Below are 20,843 nucleotides of genomic sequence, written 5' to 3' on the forward strand. Positions count from 1 at the left end.
GTAGCTTTAATTTATTTATGAAAGTTAATCCATTTCTGATATGTGGTTTTTAAAAATATGAAATGGATTTATATATACTATATTCCTCAAATCCACTGTATGTGGACTTATATTCATTTTCTCCTTTTTTCGGAATTGAAACATTTTAATTTCAAATTCAAATAAAACATTTAAAATGATTTCATTATTATTACCCATACTGTTGCCACTCATATTGTAAGTCAGTTTTTTCATTGCTGGTACAGTGACTCAGTATTTCTTTATAAAAATCTGTTGTTCTGAAAATCAACAACCTTAGAAGGATTTTGTCTTACAAAATTTCCTTGGCTTTAGTTTTATATCATATTTAGAAAATAATAATGAAAAGCATCCCCAAAATTTCAATGATGTGAATTTTTAAATTACCTTTATTTCTTTAAACTAATTCCATTGATTGTTACTTAAATTTTCCACCTGGAATCATGGATTTAAAATTTCCCCACCTCATGGGGAAAAAACTAACCCAGAAGTTCAAAGCCTTTAAAGTTTCATCTGATTCTGGCCTTAGAATTGTCCTTAAAAGCTTTCTCCTGGCCGATAGGAGGAAGCATATATCAAGGAGGTTCTTTCCCTTCCCATTATCATTTTGTGGCAAGCCTTAAGTTAACAATGTGTCTACCAAGAACAATTGAGTTTTCTAAAAGTAATAATGAAGATTATGCAACTCTAACTGTAGAAGAGATAGCTATTAAAATAATCAGTAGCCTGGGCATAGTGGCTCACACCTGTAATCCCAATACTTCAGAAGGCCAAGGCTGGAGGACTGCTTGAGTCCAGAGGTTTAAGACCAGCCTGGGCAACACGGGGAGACCCTGTCTCTACAAGAAATTAAAAATCAGCCAGGCATAGTTGGCACGTGCCTGTAGCACCAGCTACTTGGGAGGTTAAGGTGGGAGGATCACTTGAGCCTGGGAGATAGAGGCTTGCAGTGAGCCGTGATGGCACCATTGCACTCCAACCGGGGTGACAGATGAGGTCCTCTGTTTACCCTCCCCCCCCCAAAAAAAAAATTCAGTAGGAATTCCTTCATAGAATAACATGTTATTTTTTGGTATTGACTTCTTATTAGACAGAGCTCATAGTATTTGTTTTCTGCTCCGAACACTTAAAAAATACTAAGACGTGATAGTGAAAATAGCTTTGAAAAGAAACTACATATGGCAAAGGTGGGGAGGGGGGAAGATGATGCATTCTGATCATTATAAAGAATACTTTTCAGGGCTCTATCATTTTCTCCCTTTCTCTAATCATCCAGAATATGGCGGGTGTCCCAGTGTTCAACAGTATCATGCTAATATTCCATTTGATCGGTAGTCCAAGTTCTTTGGCCAGATAGTGCAATGTTGTGACACCGACTGAAGCCTTTGTTCTGGATCTTTCTTCCTATTGAAGGTGGCTGCTGGTGGCTTCATAATTTTCTGTTTTTTTTTCTCACAAAGTAAATGGTGGGCATCCATGTTTACATTGCACCTTCCCGTGCTGTAATTGGCTTGACAAAGACAAGCAGGCTTCTCTGTTGAGACTTATTGTGTTTTTAGTTTTCATAGACACTTATTTAATCTTTTTAAATTGTACAGCAAGGTGCTCTAAGTAATATTCGATAAAATATATTTAATAGAAATTTGCGTTTGATATTCATGAACATGAATACATGTATTTTTTTAAGAAATAAGTATTGTGTAACACTATGGCATTGCTTCTATAGCCAAAGTATAAAAATTTCTGGAATACTGACATGTAAAGACTACAGTTAATTCTGACACTGTATCTTATTAAAATAGGATGATTTGCATTTTGTAAAATTATCCTGCACATCGAGCTGCATGCCTTAAAGCGGAAACTCTAGGACTGTGTTCATGGGAGAGCAGTTCATCTGTTCAGAACAGCGAGGCAAGGTCTGTAGTGCTTCTTTAACTACCTTTGGAAATACTGTACAATGTTAGAATAATTTATTTTGCTTTACAGGAGTTTGTCATGTATTGACTTTAATATTGTATTTTGGTAATAAATTTTTTGTTAAAAAAAACTTGGCTCCAAGTTCTATTAACCACAGGTTGTGTTCATTCTTTTCCTGGAAATGATGACTTTATTGCTTAGAAAGTTGTAAATAATTAAAAGCTTCCCAAGAGTTAAATGAAGGTTATGATGACTCTTGATAACTTGTTAATCTGTTGCTGACTAGCATTAGACTGTTACATGAAGATAAACTGAATAAGCATTTAGCTTTTTAAATCATTTTAAAAATTAAGTCTAATTTTGAAGCTTTTTTCCTTGCTACCCAGTTCAGTTTCTCTTCCAAATGTGACACGCTTATATGCTTTCAATTCTGATATAGTCAAAGTGCTAAAGACTAGTTCTGCTATTGACGAAGGAATTAGCATTCCTTAGTGAAGGCCAAAAACTACAGTGATATGTTCACACCTTGATCATTCTGTCGTCTATACAGACAGCTATTGACATATTTGTTGCATTGACAAAGCTAACATCATCTGACTGTATCGTGGGTCTGGTTATCCATTTGTGCCCTAGAATCCTGGGCCACCTCAGTTGAAAGTGACCAAGGCCAAATATTTCGTCCCATGCTTCCCAGGGACAACATAATCATATCCCGTCTTTGAAGAACCCAATCTGAAACTGTGTCACTAACCTCCAAATTAGAGAATCCGAGCATGGAAGTTCTAAAACATATGGTCCAGTGTGGCAGCCACTATAATATCTAAGTGTAAAATACATAGCAGTTGCAAAGACTTAGTACAAAAAGAATGGAAATGTATTAACAGTTTTTTATATTGATTACATGTTGAAATGATATTTTGGTTTAAATAAAATATTAAAATTAGTTTTACCTGTTTCTTTAGCTACTAAACAGTTTTAAATTACATATGTGGCTTACATTATATTTCTTTTGGACAGCGCTGGTACAGAAGAGAGATTAGCAAACTAGGACCCTCTCTTCAAAGCCAACCTGCCACCTGTTTTGGCAAATAAAGTTTTATTGGCACACGGCCATGCTTGTGTGTGTACGTATCATATATGGCTATTTTCAAGGTACAACAGCAGCACTGAGTAATTGTGACAGAGACTCTATGGCCCACAAAACCTAATTTACCACCTATCTGATAGAAAAAGTCTTCTGACTAGACCTCTGAACTAGAACAATGGTATAATTTGTGCTCTAGAGCTACCAGGAAGAAAACGGCTTTTTACAAAGAAAGCTTTTTATAGTAGTGCTTTATAACTAAATTAGTTTCTTCCTTTGTAATTTTTATAGTCTACCTGTCTACAGATCTTAACCATATTTTATGACTTTAACCTATTTCATCGCTGATATTTAAAGCCAAACAGTTTGAAATAACAATGCATAATTAAATAATAAACTAATTCAAAATGCAGCTATAAAAAGTCTCGCTTGCCTCCTGACAGCTTTACGGTGTTGATGTTGGCCCCCATGGCTTCACCCTGTCAGTGGTGTGGGACTACAGCACACGGCCTGCAAATGTAACCATGGTGCAACGTAACCCCAGTGACTAATCCACTTGGCTGGGGTGACAGTTGAATTGAATAATCCAGGATATAAAGAAAAGAGTCTTAAATGCACCTCTTTATAATGAATAGCATGTGCAACTCCAAAGGCAGCTTCAAAGGTAGGGAGGAGGTGGTAGTTGGCTTTGGTCTAGAGCTGTTGATTAAACTGGCAGAGCTACGAAAAAGTCCGTACTCTTATACATAGATTTCTTCCAAGTCAATCAGTGAATATGTAAAATGAGAACATTTTTGGCCCTGTAAATTCATAGAGAAGTTACTAATTGGTGCCATACAATAGACTGACTTAGGTAGTGTGTTTTGGTGTGTATCTATCTCAGAATCCAAATCAGCGGAGCATGAAATGCTGAAACCATTTCCAGAGACCTATGTGTACAGCACAATCCAGTTTGCATGCTGTGCTAGGGGACTATAGACCTCATTTTTCTAGTGGTACATTAATAAATATACTGTATCTAGTTTTATTTGAACTAAGTGTTTATAAGATTATGACAGCTTTGGTTTCTTTAATCTCCTGATTTTTTTTCCAATAATGGGTAATCAGTTTAAAGCGTTTGCCTTACCAAAGTAGATTATGTAGGTAAGAAGGTTTTCTTTTGAATTAAAAAGTTTAATGTCAGGCATCTAATATAAATTCTTACTGCCATATAACAAAATCGTATCACGTGTTGGTGGCTTTTTGCTCCCTAACTAACTAAACCAGATTTACACCAGTTGTGTTACTTAATCCAGATAGAAAAGGTGTCATTCTGTAATAATTTGTAAAAATGCATATAAGACAGGTACTTCTACAATGGGGTGTTTGTTTTAAAAGGATTCTACATATTAGGTAAATGTGGAAAAAACATCTTAAAACATCTAAAAACATCTTTAAAAAAAAATTGTCACCAGACGCAGTGGCTCACACCTGTAATCCCAGCACTTTGGGAGGCTGAGGTGGGCAGATCACTTGAGGTCAAGAGTTCAAGACCAGCCTGGCCAACATGGTGAAATCACATCTCTACTAAAAATACAAAAATTAGCCGGTTGTAGTGGCACACGCCTGTAGTCCCAGCTACTTGGGAGGCTGAGCCTGGAGGATGGCTTGAACCTGGGAAGCAGTGGTTGCAGTGAGCCAAGATCACACTACTGCATTCCAGCCTGGGCAACAGAGTGAAACTCCGTCTCAAAAAAAAAATTTTTTTGCACAAATCAGAAAATCATGAATCCTTAGCCATGAGCTCAGACCCAACTAGTTGACCTTTCTGATTTCTCAGCTTTGTACTTTTTTAAAAGGAAAAACAAAAAAGAATATTTATAATTACCCATGTTACTACCATGGATTGATCAGTAATAATCAAGTATGGTTTTAAAATAAGAAAGTATGTTATCTTAAATGTATACACAATGGAAAGCTGGACCTGAATAGACCCTCAACAAAATAAAACATTCATTTTTCAGGACTTTTATTAGCACCTACTAGTGACGTTTAAAGGCTTATTGTCACAACTGTGCACATCTCCAATTTTTTTTCTACTTGTCATCTTTAGTATCCATATTTCAGAAATAATGTCGCTGTGTTTTACTGAAATAGGCACATCAATCCACATCTTGTTCTTTTTGTTTATATCTGCAGTCCCATTTAAATTCAGTATTTCCAACCACAAACGGTGTTAGAAAATTCTATTTCCGGCTTATGAGAAAAAGTACAGCAGGATATGGTTCAAAGCTTAAGCTGTATTTATTTCTGCTCTTCCAGAGCTAGCATTCCACACAAAAAAAGTTATGCTGAAATAAACAGTGGTAGGAAACCAGTGGTTTCAAGGCTATCTGCACTTTCTAAAACCCTTCTCCATGTGAAACCTGGGAACACAGTTGGTGCGGCTATGCCTCCCTGGAATGATGATACTGGAGTCCACCACAGTTCCATCGCAGAGGTGAAAAACTCTAACATGAGGCTCTTCAGCATTTGGGCCCACCTGGAGCAACCCTGTGCTCAGCCTGCAAATGCAGACAAAAGCTTCAGTGTACTGACAGTTGTTTTTTAAAGTTCCAGGGTACATGTGCAGCGTGTGCAGACTTGTTACATAGGTAAACATGTGCCATGGTGGTTTGCTGCACCTATCAACCCATCACCTAGGTATTAAGCCCTGCATGCATTAGCTATTTATCCTGATGCTCTCCCTCCTCCCACCCCACCCCACCACAGGCCCCAGTGTGTGATGTTCCCCTCCCTGTGTCTATGTGTCCTCACTGATCAGCTCCCACTTATAAGTGAGAACATGTGGTGTATGGTTTTCTGTTCCTGCGCTAGTTTGCTGAGGATAATGGCTTCCAGCTTCATCCATGTCCCTGCAAAGGACATAATCTTGTTCCTCTTTATGTCTGTATCATATTCCATGGTGTATATGTACCACATTTTTTCAGTCTATCACTGATGGGCATTTGGATTTCATGTCTTTGCTATTGTGAATAGTTCTGCAATGAACATACACATGCATGTATCTTTGTGATAGAATGATTTATATTCCGTTGGGTATATACCCAGTAATGGGTACTGCTGCATCAAATGGTATTTCTGGTTCTAGATCTTTGAGGAATCGCCGGGCGTGGTAGCATGCACCTCTAATCCCAGCTACTTGGAAGGCTGAGGCAGGAGAATCATTTGAACCCGGGAGGTGGAGGTTGCAGTGAGCCAAGCTTGCGCCACTACACTCCAGCCTGGGCAACAAGAGTGACACTCCATCTCAAAAAATAAAAAGTAAATAAAAATAAAAGTATACCTGCAAACCAGTCCAAATGCTAGTCAGGTGCCATCTTCAAGTCAGGTGCCATCTTCAAGTCAGGTGCCATCCTGCAGGCCCAAGGCATAGCTTACTAGTTCTATCGAGTGGCCTCGTGATCAGGTAGGAAAACCAAATCAGGACTTGTCTTTAACCATAATCCACGATGAAACTTACTCTTGAAAGATAAAGTGGAACAAGGCATGGCGCAGTGGCTCATACCTGTAATCCCAGCACTCTGGGAGGCCAAGGTGGGTGGATCATTTTAGGTCAGGAGTTTCAGACCAGTCTGGCTAACATGGTGAAACCCCATCCCTACTAAAAATACAAAAATTAGCCAGGCATGGTGGTGGGCACCTGTAATCCCAGCTACTCGGGAGGCTGAGGCAGGAGAATTGCTTAAACTCAGGAGGCGGAGGTTGCAGTCAGCCGAGATTGCACCGCTGCACTGCAGCCTGGGCAACAGAGTGCGTGAGATTCTGTCTCAACAAAAAAGATAAAGTGGAACAAGAGCTTTATAGTCATATTCCTAACTAGGTTATACCTTACAAAACTAACAAGAATACGTATGGACATGAGATACAAAGGGCATGATCGCTAATTAAAACCCTAAAACAGTAACACCTATCTACTGTAAATAGACAAGTCAGCTGCATCTATACATTGTATTAAATACTGTAAGAGTTTTTGAAATTCAAGAAGACATCAGGCCAAGTACAGTGGCTCACTGAAATCCCAGCATTTGGGGAGGCAAAGGCAGGAGGATCGCTTGAGGCCTGGCGTTCCATACCAGCCTGGGCAACATGGTGAAACCCCATCTCTACAAAAATAAAAATTAAAAAATTAGCCTGGTGTAGTCCCAGTTACTCGGGAGGCTGAGGTGGGAGGATCGTTTGAGCCTGTAGTGAACTGTGATTGCACCACTACACACCACCCTGGGTGATAGAGCAAGATGAAAGAAAAGAAAGAGAAAGAGAAAAAAAAAAGGAAAGGAAGGAGGGAGGAAGGGAGGCAGGGAGGAAAGAAGGGGGAGGGAGAGGAAGGAAGGAAGGAAGGAAGGAAGGAAAGAAGAAAGGAAGGCAGGCAGGCAGGCAGACGAGGGGAGGGGAGGGCAGGGGAAGGGAAAGAAGGAAAAAGAAAGAAGAAAGAAAAGAAAAAGAAAAAAGAGAGGGAAAGGGAGGGAGGGAAGAAGAAAGGAAAAGAGTGAGAAGAAAGAAAAGGAAGAAAGGAGGGAAGGAGGAAGGGGAGGGAGGAAGGAAAGGAAGGAAGGGAAAGGGGGAGGGAGAGAGGGAGGGAGGAAGGAAGGAAGGAAGGAAGGAAGGGAGGGACTAATGGTGTGCCTGAAGCCATACACATCAACCTTAACCTTCAAAAGAATGTACTTTTCACATGAGTAATGGCAGGTACTGCCAGTTGTTCCTCAACATCCATTCTTCTATGATCACAGAATTTTTAGCTGGGCACAAAGCTGCCCAGGTAGGCTGTATTTCCCAGGCTTCCTTGTAGCTACATGAAGCCATGTGACCAAGTTATGGTTCATGGGATATGAGTAGTGATACATGAAACTTCTGAAGATATCACGCCAGGCACAGTGTCTCATGCCTGTAATCGCAGTACTTTGGGAGGCCAAGGAGGGAGAATCACTTGAGGCCAGGAGTTCAAGACCAGCCTGGGCAACATGGTGAAACCCCATCTCTACAGAAAAATACAAACATTAGCCGGGTGTGGTGACACACGCCTGTAGTCCTGTTACAGTAGGCAAACAGCTAGACATGAGCAGGAGGGGGAGCCCCTGAGAAAAGGAAGGTCCGGGAAGCCTCATGCCCAGGGACCACCCAAAATTTGCTAATTATTAACATCTCTAATGCTGGAGGGGGTGGGCAATGAGTCCAGTGTGAGCAAGGAGGAGGGGAAATACCTATGCAGAAAGGAGCACCCCTTAAGACTCCTAGTAATCACCCACTCTTCAGTTAACCTCTCAGAATGTCACTAGCTGTGTGCTGATAAGGAGGGAAAGAGGGCAAAGCAGAAATTCCTAAGAGATACCAGGTGCAATAAATATAGATCTGACCTCTATACAACCTCCTGGGGTGGCGGCAATGAGCAATGCAGCCATTTGGTAGAGTTCATACCCAACACCGGCCACACATACCCACCAACTAGTAGTAAGAGAGGGTCCCGTGAGCCTGGGAGGGAATGCGGCAGGGATAAAGGCAGGGACTTAAGGCAGAAGCAGGGAAACTAGACAAAGAAAAAAGGCAGGGACTTGAGACAGAGGTGGGAACTTCCAGAAAAAATCTGACATCATTAAAACCCACCACAGAACTCTCGGGGTGGCTGCTGGCTCATTCTGTCTCCGCAGCTGGCTCTGCCTCATCTTTCAGAGTATTCTGTCTCTCTAAATAAACTCTCTGCTCTCTATTTTCCTTCAATCAATTCTCTCTTTTTTGGCTAAACTGCCTCGTGGCCAAATTCCTTCTCCCAAGGAAGACTAAGAACTGAGGACTCTGCCCTTCCAGGTAACACCCCCAACTACTCAGGAGGCTGAGGTGGGAGGATTGCTTGAGCCCAGAAGGTCAAGGCTACAATGAGCTGTAATTGCACCACTGCACTCCAGCCTGGGCAACAGAGTGAGATACTATCTCTAAAAATAAAAATAAAAAATATTTTTCTAAAAAAGAGATTAAATGAATCTAGGATCACAGAGTTCAAAGTTGGCTGAGAAAATATACCAGTTGTCCTTGAAACATTCACTGTATTTGATGGCTATCTTTTCTCTAAACATATTGTAATGCAAATATAAAATTGTTTTGTTTCATAAAACAATAGAATACATCAGCTGAAGTTACCCCCAAAAGAAATGAAAGAAACTTCTGGGTGTGCCCTCAAAATTAAGGGGAGTTCCACCTCCCCTTCTTTCTCTGTTCTGCCACCTGTTATGTAAATGTTATGATCACTGACTATGAGAACAAGCACAGGACAGAACTCCTAAAACTCAACAACAAAACCCAATTCAAAAACGGGCAAAGGACTTGAATAGACATTTCTCTAAAGAAGATCTACAGATGGCCAACAAGTACATGGAAAGATGCTCAACATCACTAATCATTAGGGAAATGGAAATCAAAACTGCAATGAGATACCACCTCATACCCATTAGGGTGACTACTATCAAAACATAAAAAAGCAGAAAATAATAAAGTGTTGGTAAAGATGTGGAGACACTGGTACCCTTGTGCACCAATGGAGAGAATGTAAAATGGTACAATCACTGTGGAAACAGTATGGTGGTCTAATAGGCACAGAGTTTCAGTCTTAGAAGATGAAGAGTTTTGGAGGTATATGCTGTGATGGTTGCACAACATTATGAATGTAATACCACTGAACTGGACATCTATAAATAGTTAAGATCAGGCAGGCGCAGTGGCAATCCCATCACTTTGGGAGGCCAAGGCGGGCAGATCACTTGAGGTCAGGAGTTTGAGACCAGCCTGGCCAACATGGTGAAACCCCATCACTACTAAAAATACAAAAATTAGCCAGATGTGGTGGCGGGCGCCTGTAATCTCAGATACTTGGGAGGCTGAGGCACAAGAATCGCTTGAACCCAGGAGATGGAGGCTTCAGTGAGCCGAGATCACAGCCTGGGCAACAGAGCAAGACCTTGTCTCAAAAAAAAAAAAAAAAAAAAAAAAAAGTTAAGAAGGTAAATTTTATGTTTTTTTGCCACAAAAGAAAAATTTTTTAAAAAACAACTGTGACATTTTTGTTGGAAGGACCCTGGGTCCCTGACATTGTGGAACCAGACTGCTTACATGACAGAAATAAACATCATTTCAGCCACTGTCTTTTGGGTCAATACTGAACCCTCAGCTCTTATTTCCAGTCTGCCCCACCATTTACATATAGAGAAATACATTAAAGGGAAAAGTAAACCACCAGGATTCTGCAAGGATCCAACCACCAAACCCTAGTCTATATCGGTGTTTCCACCTTTATTTCATTACCATCCTCCTAAGCCCTTCAAGGCATTTTTCCCAATTAATTTCCCCACCCATGACACAGAAGTACTGTATTGTTTATCTTTCTAGGTACTGTAAGTGTATCTATGCTTTTTCTTTTTTTCTTTATTTTGGGACGGAGTCTTGCTCTGTCACCCAGGCTGGAGTGCAGTGGCGTGATATTGGCTCACCGCAACCTCCGCCTCCAGGTTTAAGCAACTCTCTTGCCTCAGCCTCCTGAGTAGCTGCATCTACAGGCACGTGCCACCACACCTGGATAATTTTTGCATTTTTAGTAGAGACGGGGTTTTGCCATGTTGACCAGGGTGGTCTCTAACTCCTGACCACAGGTGATCTGCCCACCTCGGCCTCCCAAAATGCTGGATTACAGGCATGAGACACAGCGCCAAGTCTGTACATCTATGCTTTATACATTAAAATAGTAATTTTTTTCAACCCCCAGGGACCAGTTTTTTCCCACTGGGGGGTCATATTGCCATAGGGAATTCACCCTTGTATTTAAATGAACTGGTTTAATGAAGATAGTTACAGGAAAAGCTATTTATTTCAAACCTCATTTCCTGGTATCTTGACTGAACATCCAAAAGGGTCAAGAGATTGTGATGAGAAACCTGTGAGAGGAGGCTGGATTTGTTACCTCCATCACGTGGAGAATCACTAAAGTACAACAAAATCAACTCAGTACAGCTAGACTCCATCTAGCTGTTGGGATAGTTTCCATCTCAGAGCTTTTGGACCTGGACAGTTGCAATCAAACCTGTGGACTTTATGCATAAGGAGTCCTTTGGGTTAGCTCATCTCTGTCCACCAGTTGACTCAGGAAGGTTTGTGGGGAGCACTTGATAAGTGTTAGTGAAAATCCAGCCCTGCACTACATTAGCCATAATTTAAGGCATGATAAAATGTCTGAATTCGAGAGTGTTAGAAACACATCCTTTTCTGGCTGAAAGTCCTGCTTACAACAGGAAAAAAAAAAAAAAAAAAAAAAGTCCCAGGCCTGACAATATGCCTTGGCATCTATTAGTGGGAAAAATCTGCTGCTGAGATTTGTGGACACATGTGTACATGCCTGTTTTGCAGGAAATGACATTACAGCAGTCCAAGGAAACAAACCAGAAGGACCAGCCAAGGACACTGATTCTCGGACTAACATCTAGAGAATCAGCACATGTGGCAAAAGCTTATGCAACAAAACATCATCATCTGCTTTAACTGAATACCTTACCTATTCGTGTCCTCATTCAAAAATACACAACAGTTATTCTAACCATGGAAATGGAAAAAAGTGTAGGTGGTAACCATGGAAATGAAGAAAGTACAGACAAGTAGAGGTAAGCAGAGAAGCAGGTGTTAAAGAAGAAAATGAGGCCAGACACAGTGACTCACCCCTGTGATACCAGCGCTGGGGGATGCCAAGGCAGGAGGATTGCTTGAGGCCAGAAGTTTGAGACCAACCTGGGCAACATACTGAAACCCCACCTCTACTAAAAATTGACCGGGTGCAGGGGCTCACACCTGTAATATCAACACTTTGGGAGGCCAAAGTACGTGGATCACCTGTGGTCAGGAGTTTGAGACTAGCCTCACCAACATGGTGAAACCCTGTCTCTAATAAAAACACAGAAAAGTTAGTGAGGCGTGGTGGTGCATGCCTGTAATCCCAGCTACTTGGGAGGCCGAGGCAGGAGAATCACTTGAACTCAGGAGATGGAGGTTGCAGTGAGCTGAGATCGCATCATTGCACTCAGTCTGATGACAAGAGTGCAATGGATGACAAGAGAGAAACTCTGTCTCAAAAATAGTAACAATAATAATTTAAAAGAAAATGAAACAAAAATTCCATATGTAAATACTTTGTGAACTTTACATTTTATAGAATCCTTGGATTTGTGCACCTATGCTAATCTGTCTAAAAATTTCACTATTTTAAAGCACTACAAATCTAGTTAATATAAAGTTGAACAAAGGAAGAGAAAAAACACAAACAATATTTCATAATGCTTTTTCTGAACGTTCCCGGACCAAATCGAGGGTCAGGCTGCTTATTCTCACAGCCCAATAATGAGACGCAGATGAACTGGGAAAGGAGGGAGTTTATTTCTATAACTGGATACAGGGAGAAGGCCTAGAAATTATCCCCAGACCAACTCAAAATCACAGTGTTCCAGAGCTTATATACCTTCTAAGCTATATGTCTGTGTGTAAGTGTGCATTCATCTACAGACATAAGTGGTCGACTTTTTCTGATCTCTAACTAAGATCTGAGTCCTGAAGACCTTCCCCTGGAGCCTCAGTAAATTTATTTAATCTAAATGGGTCCAGGTGCTGGGGTGATTACCCTTACCTTGTTTCCTGCTAAATCATGGTTTGGGGAGTTCCTTCAGACCCCAATAAACTTGTCTGTGGAGGCCTGGGGAGTTTCTTCAGACCCCCAATAAAACTTGTATAATCCCAAACGGGTCCTGTGGAAAATTCCTCATTATCTTGTCATGCTTCAAGGCCCAGGAAAGGCCAGGGCAGAACTCTTGGTGGGCTTTTGTTACATTCCAGCCTTTGTATAGGGCACTGGCTCTATCAGCTTTTAATATTTAACTTCGCCACTCAGTCAGTACTGAAACGGTTGTTATGGAGGCCTCCATTAGTGAGACCTGGCCTGCCACATGAAGACTCACAGAGAAGAAGCCATCTATTGACAAACATTTTAAAGGAGGGAAAGAGGAATCCAATGTGATGTCAGTGACTGTGGGACTCTGGAATGATGCGAGCATAGAGGAAGCTCATCCCTGGCACTTGGCCTGGGTTCCCTAAGACCCACGCATGCCAAGCCAATCTCAGAGGACTGCCATAGACAGGCCCCACCTCTGTGGTCTCTGACATGAGTCATACACAGTGTGTGTAAAACAATCCAATGGGATGTATGCAGAAAACACTAGGATTTACACATGTAGTCACTTTGCTTAAAAATATGTTTATATGGGCTGGGTGTGGTGCCTCATGCCTGTAATCCCAACATTTTGGTAGGCCAAGGCTGGAGGATCACTTGAGCTCAAAAGTTCAAGACTAGCCTAGGCAACATGGTGAGACCTTGCCTCATTAAAAAAAAAAAATGTTTATATGTATACAGAAAGAGAAGACAAAATTTTTTTCTGATAAAAGTTTGGAGGCTGGGCGCACTGGCTCACGTCTGTAGTCCCAGCACTTTGGGGAGACCAAGGCAGGCAGATCACTTGAAGCTAGGAGCTCAAGACCAGCCTGGCCAACATGGTGAAGCCCCATCTCTACTTGAAGTACAAAAATTAGTCAGGTGTGGTGGCACACGCCTGTAGTCCCAGCTACTCAGGAGGCTGAGGCATGAGAATCGCTAGAACCCAGGAGGTCAAGGCTGCAGAGAGCCGAGATCGCGCCACTGCACTCCAGTTTGGGAAACAGAGTGAAATCCTGTCTCAATAAATAAATAAATAAATAAAAGAAGTTTGGCGACCATTGCATTGACTTTTACCAAGACACTTGAAAAGTCAACTAAATTGGATGAAAGTACTGTTGGAAAAAAATATATGTAGTATACCAAACTGCCCCATACATGTTTCTGTAAGGGAATACTCAGCATTGTAAATATGTCATTTCTCCCAAACATTTCTAAACACTTTATATAATTCTAGTAAAAATTTCCATGGATTCTGTTTTAAAACTTGGTAAATGATTATAAAGTTTATCTGAGCAAATAAATATGCAGAAATTGCCAAAATATGTGGTTAAAAGAAGTGTAATGAAGGGTCAATTGCCCTCTCAATATGAAAACATTCTATAAAATAATTAAAAACATGTAGAACTGTTTCAAGACTAATTACTTTTTAAAATCATTTAAACATAAGTGTCATCTTATAATACAAAAATTAGCCAGGCGTGGTGGCTATAGTCCCACCTATAGTCCCAGCTACTTGGGAGGCGGAGGTGGGAGAACTGCTTGAGCTCGGGAAGTGGAAGTTGCAGTGAGCCGAGATCATGCCACTGCACTCCAGCCTGGGCCACAGGGCAAGACCCTGTCTCCAGAAAAAAAAAAAAAAAAAAAGAGTGAGCTTATAAATAAGCCATATACATATGGGAATTCAGTATGTGGTACAGGTAATTTAAATCAGTAGAGTAAGGATGATGGTGAAATAATCAACTATCTAATTTAAAAAAAAATTGTCAAGTCTCTCCCACACCATATTAAAAAGTTATAATATTTTTAAATACTAGCAGAAAGAATTAAAAAACATTTACAATCTTGAGATGGGGAAGGTTTTTCTAAGCATGATGGAAAAACCCAGAAGGTATAAAAGAAATTTGACAATATAAAAATGGAAAATCCCTGCATAGCAAAAGACATCATACCAGATACACAATAATGAGAAACTATCTGCAGCATGTATGACAACAGATTAATAAATACCCATAATCGGCCAGGCGCAGTGGCTCACACCTGTAATCCCAGCACTTTGGGAGGCCGAGGTGGGCAGATTCCTTGAGCTCAGGGGTTCAAGACTAGCCTGGGCAACATGGCAAAACCCCATCTCTACAAAAAATTGTTTTAAATTAGCCAGGCACACACCTGTGGCCCCAGCTACTCAGGAGGTTGAGATGGGAGGATTTCGTGAGCTCAGAAGGTTGAATCTGCAGTCAGCTGAGATGGCGCCACTGCACTCCAGTCTGGGCAACAGAGCAAGACCCTGTCTCGAAAACAAAAACAAAAAAAACTCATAATCTATAAATAATCCCGTCACAGCAAGATTAAATAGATGGTGAAAGAACACAAAAAGACAAATTATACAAAAGAAATGCAAATAGCCAATAAACTCCTGATATATTGTCTTCACCTCATTAATAAAGAATGCACACTAATCATGTATTATTTGTCACCTAAGATTGGCAAAGATTTAAAAACTAATTGTTGGCAATGGCATGGAGAAATAAGTGTCATAATACCCACTGGTGGAAGAGAAAAACAATAGAATCTTTAACCTTTTTGGAATGTAGTTTACCAATGTTTATCACAATTTAGAATATGAGTTCTAGGGCTGGGCATGGTGGCTCACAACTGTAATCCCAGCACTTTGGGAGGCCGAGGCAGGTGGATCACTTGAGGTCAGGAGTTCAAGACCAGCCTAGCCAACATGGTGAAATCCCATCTCTACTAAAAAGACAAAAATTAGCCCGGCATGATGGCGGGTGCCTGTAATCCAAGCTTCTCGAGAGGCTGAGGCAGGAGAATCGCTTGAACCTGGGAGGCAGAGGTTGCAGTGAGACAAGATTGCGCCACTGCACTCTAGCTTGGGCGACAGAGTGAGACTCTGTCTCAAAAAAAAAAAAAAAGAATATGAATTCCAACAACCCTGTTTCCAGAAGTACATCCTAAAGAGTTACATAAATATAAGGATGTTCTTACAGCATTCCCTGAAATAGCATAAAACTAGAAACAACCTAGATGTCCAACTAGATGGGAATAAATAAATCGTAACACATACATACGGTGGATATTGTATTGGTTATCTATCATTGTACAAAATTACCCCCAAAACTTAGTGGCTTAAAAAAACAATGTACATTTATTATCCTCATAGTCTCTGTGTGTCAAATACTTGGGAGTGGCATAGATGGGCACTTCTGGCCCAAGATCTCTTATGCCGCCATCTGAAGGCTGACCTGTAGCTGGCCGATCTATTAGGTTGGTGCAAAAGTAATCATGGTTTTTGCCATACTTTTAATGTCCCACCAACCTAATACTTCCAAGATGGCTCACTCCCATGGCTGCCAAGGTGGTGCAGGCTGTTGCCTACGTGGCCTTCTCTACAGGCAGTTTGAGTGTCCTCACTACATGGTGGCTGGCATCCCCGCTAAGTGAGCAATCCAAGAGAGGTTAAGGCTGAAACTGGGATGTCTTTTATGACTTAGCCTCAGAAGTCCCACACTGTCACTTCCACGGTATTCTGTTGTTCACAAAGAAAAACCATGATTCTGTGGAACCGGATACTGTATGAGGATAAACATGAGGCAGCACGGATCGTGTAAGCTGAGGTCTAAAGGCTGAAGAGTACCTAGTCAATTAAAGAAGGTTTAAGACTTTTTATAAGCCACGTGACAAACCTCTGACAGAGGTTTATGTGAATAGAAAGTGAAGGAGAGGTTGAAGAGGGAAACAGAGCCTGATTCGTGGCAGTCCTTACAAGCTGTGTCATGGAGCTTAATTTTTATAATAAAGCCAAAACGCCTCCAAGGGATTTATATTTTAGTAAGATCACTATGGTTATTACATACAGGTAAATGGACTACGGTGGTGGCAACAGAGATGAGCAAAGTGAACAAGATCTGAGGTATTTACAAGATAAATGCCAACAGGACTCAATGGATGATTGGATGTGTGGATTACACAATAGAGAGGAATCAAGGATGGCTTCTAGGCTCTTGATTTGAGCAATAAGGTAAATGGAGCACACAGAAGGAACCGCAAGTGTGGGGATTAGAAAAAGGTTTAACATGTTGAGTTTGAGGTGTTTACACACATGGAAATGTCCAATAGACAGTGGACATATGGCACCTGGAGACCAGGAGATACACCTGGACATAAAAACAGGAGTTATCAGAGTACCAGTGGAAATCAGACCCACGGGCCACAGAATCATTGATTTTTAAGAGGAAGAGGAGGCCAGGCATGGTGGCTCATGCCTGTAATCCCAACACTTTGGAAGGCTGAGGCAAGAGGATCGCTGCAGCCCAGGAGTTTGAGACCAGCCTGGGCAACAGAGAGACCCCCCGCCACCCCCAATCTTTACCAAAAAAATTTTAAAAAATTAGGCATGGTGGTGCATGCCTGTAACCTAGCTATTCTGGAAGATGAGATGGGAGGATTGCTTGAGCCTTTGAGAGCAAGGCTGCACTGAGCCATGATTCAGCCACTGCACTCTAGGCTGGATGACACAGCAAGTCCTCTTTCCAAAAAGGGAGAAGGGAGGAGAAGAAGAAAGAAGAGAGGAGGAGGAGGAAGAACAGGAGGAAGAGGAAGAAGAAGGAAGAGGAAGAAAGAAGAAAAGAAGAAAGAAGAGAAAGAGAAGGGAGGAGGGAGGAAGAGTAGCTGCATGAAACTTAAAAGGAATGCCTGAAAGGTAGACAGAGGAAACACGCACAGTCTGTTGTCACAGAAGGCAGGAATGATGGAGAGTGTTTATACTAAGTCAAACAATTGAAAAATGAACACTGGGCTGGGCGCAGTGGCTGACACCTGTAATCCCAGCACTTTGGGAGGCCAAGGCAGGTGGATGACTTGAGATCGGAAGTTTGAGACTGGCCTGGCCAACATGGTGAAGCCCTGTCTCTACTAAACATACAAAAATTAACTGGGCGTGGTGGCCAGCACGTGATGCCAGCTACTCAGGAGGCTGAGACAGGAGAATCGCTTCAATCCGGGAGACGGAGGTTGCAGTGAGCCGAAATCACCCCACTGCACACCAGCCTGGGTGACAAAGTTAGACTCTACCTCAAAAAGTTAAAATAAATAAAATTTTAAAAATGAACATCATGTATCAGACAGGAAAAAGCCAGTAAGACGGAAGAACTCACACCCTCGGGATCCCAAGACAAGATACTTCCATGGGATGGATGTAATGAACAGTGTTAAAAGATTTCTGGTGCAGTGCTTCTCAAAGTGTGATGTACACATAAATGACCTGGGGGTCATATTAAAATGCAGATTTTGGCTACACAGGTCTTGGGTAGGACCCGAGACCTGGCTTTTCTCAGAAGACCCCAGGTGATGCCCATGCTGCACAGCCCACAGACCACATGTTGAGTAACAAGGTTCTGCTGTGGTTCCCAAACTTTTCCGAGCACAGAATTATCTGGAAAACTTCTGTACTAGTCCATACAGTTATACATACTGCTATAAAGAATACTGCTACAAAGAATGCCCAAGACTGGGTAATTTATAAAGGAAAGAAGTTTAATTGACTCACAGTTCAGCATGGCTTGGGAAGCCTCAGAAAACTTACAATCATGGCAGAAGGCAAAGGGGGAAGCAAGGCACTTTCCTCACAAGGAGGCAGGAAGAAGTGCTGAGCGAAGAGGCAAGATCCCCTTATAAAACCATCACATCTTGTGAGAACTCACTATCATGAGAACAGCATGGGGGAAGCTGCCTCCATAATTCAATCACCTCCACCTGGTCTCTCCCTTGAAAGGTGGGGATTATGGGAATTACAATTCAAGATGAGATTTGGGTGTGGACATAAAGCCTAACCATATCAACTTCTTAAAGATTAGTGGTCCCCTAGCCCTACAGATTCTAAATTGAGTAGGCGTGGGGTAGGGCCTGATAACATGCATTTCTTAACAACCTCCCAAGTGATGGTGACAGTGATGCTGCAGATCCCCAGACCACACTTTTGAGATGCACAGCACAACTATTTGTGGCCCTGGCAGAGACAACCAGGGAGACTATTTAGGCTTCTAAACCTACTGCAAACCGGAAGTCTTGCTATATACCACCACTGCAGTCACAGTCCATTACAGGAGCCCATTCCTTTTATAGTCCCTCCCTGGCTTCCTGGCTCATATGGCCAGAAGTGTGAGCAAGGACCTACACTCATTATCCATCACCTCCATGGTTACTTTATCAGAACCAAAGACTCATTCTTAATTGGCTTATTCTCCCCAACACTTACTCTCAGCAGTAGGTCCTACTTAGGAAAAGTCTCAAAGCTTCATCTTGCTTAGGAATGTCTTTTCATAGTATTAAAATAAGCAGCTACTGCTGAATTCTACTTTCTTTTTAACTAAGCGATGATATTTCACAATGGTCACATTTCCCCCAGAGTGAAACAACTTGAGAGAAAAAAAAAAAAAAAACCTATAAAATAAGAGGGAAATCCTATTTAAGGGGAACTCAATTCACCTATGTATTCATGAAGCAGACAAACGCACATAAAGGCATCTTAACGTGAAAAATAAACATACAGTCCTTGCCCTCAAGCCAGGCGACAGAAAAGCTACCAACAACCAGGCTGAAACAAGACAAATGCCATCTGAAAAAACAGCTGACATTTGTTTCTATCAAAGCCATCCAGCAGATACCTCAATATCTTTCCACAGAATGTGTGCTCTTTACTAACAACCGACACACAGAGGACGATCTCCAGCAGAGGTGACTAGGAAAGGCTTCCTGGATGGCGTAATTTAGTGTTGGAGTCAGACCAATGAGCCGCCTTTTCACGGGTGGAGGTCCCAGATGGCCATCCCTTTAACAAAAATCAATTAACATGTAAATTATGTACTGACAAATACAACGTTTGATGGGCCCGCTGCAGTGGCTAAAGCCTGTAATCCCAACATTTTGAGAAGCTGAGGCAGGAGGCCTGCTTGAACTCAGGAGTTTTAGACCAGACTGGTCAACACAACGAGACCCCATCACTATAAAAATTAAAATGAATCTCAGCTACTCAGGAGGCTGAGGAAGCAGGGTCACTTGGGTGCAGGGGACTAAGGTTGCAGTGGGCTACGATCACACCACTGCACTCCAGCCTGGACGACAAAGCAAGACCCCCATCTCTACGAAAAATTTAAAAATTAGCTGGGCATAGTAGTGCGAGCCTGTGGTCCCAGCTACTCCGGAGGCTGAGGCGGGAGGATCGCTTGCGCCCAGGAGGCCGAGGTTGCAGTGAGCCGTGATAGCACCACTGCACTCCAGCCTGGGCGACAGACTGAGAGCCTCACCTGTAAAAAATAATTTTAAAAAAGGTTCCACCTAGTGTTTTCCGTGGTGTGACTAAGAAAAGTATCTAGAAATAAAGCACAGTCAGTACCTGCTCTCAAAAAACGGCTGCCAATCTAGTTTGGAGACAGAAAAATATACCCGACTGAGAACACAAAAGGAGCCTGTTTTCGGAAGAGGGGCGTCTTTGGAGACGCAAAATCCTCTCTGCGGGACGCTGACGGGCAGTCGGTAAAGGACTTCCAAGCACTGGTCAGTGGCAATCGGGCGCTGGGGCTTTGCCAAGGCCCGGAGGCGGCGCGCCAGGCCGGGCAATGCGGGAAGCGGGGCAGGCCCGGGTGGCCCTACTGCTGCCGTCCCTACTGATCCCTGCGCATCCGCCACAAAGCAGGGAACGGCAGAAAGGAGGAAGGAGGGGGAGTTCCGTAAATCAGGCCCTCAGGGGCTCCCAGGCCCGCACCCCTCTCAAGCCCCGGGGACCACCGCGGAGCCGCTGCTCCGGGCCGTGCGGCTCGAGGCGAACCTTCCTCAGAGCCGCCGGGCCCTCCTATCCCGAGCCGTATCTCTAGCTCCGGCCTGAGGTGGCCGGCGACTGCGTGCGCAAACACAAGATCCGCACCCCACTCCCCGCGACTGCGGCTCCGCGGCCGCGCTGAGAGTCTCCGGAACACACCGGACTCAAGGCGGACCAGGCAAGCGGAAGTGTGCCGCTTCCTTCCGGCCAGCGCCGCACGAGAC

General features: G+C 42.5%; 1 long non-coding RNA gene across 1 annotated transcript; it reads right to left on the reverse strand.

Moving 5' to 3' along the window:
• Positions 1–5,283: 5,283 nt before the first annotated feature.
• On the reverse strand, positions 5,284–20,774 carry LOC101058972 (uncharacterized). The gene is made up of 4 exons (XR_675901.5): positions 20,197–20,774; positions 19,469–19,632; positions 6,345–6,823; positions 5,284–5,562 (listed from the first exon to the last, which is right to left on the reverse strand). It is a non-coding gene; the product is annotated as an uncharacterized LOC101058972 (long non-coding RNA).
• Between the last annotated feature and the right edge of the window lie 69 nt (positions 20,775–20,843).

This window comes from Pan troglodytes, chromosome 20, assembly GCF_028858775.2.
Source record: "Pan troglodytes isolate AG18354 chromosome 20, NHGRI_mPanTro3-v2.0_pri, whole genome shotgun sequence".
NCBI lineage: Eukaryota > Metazoa > Chordata > Mammalia > Primates > Hominidae > Pan > Pan troglodytes.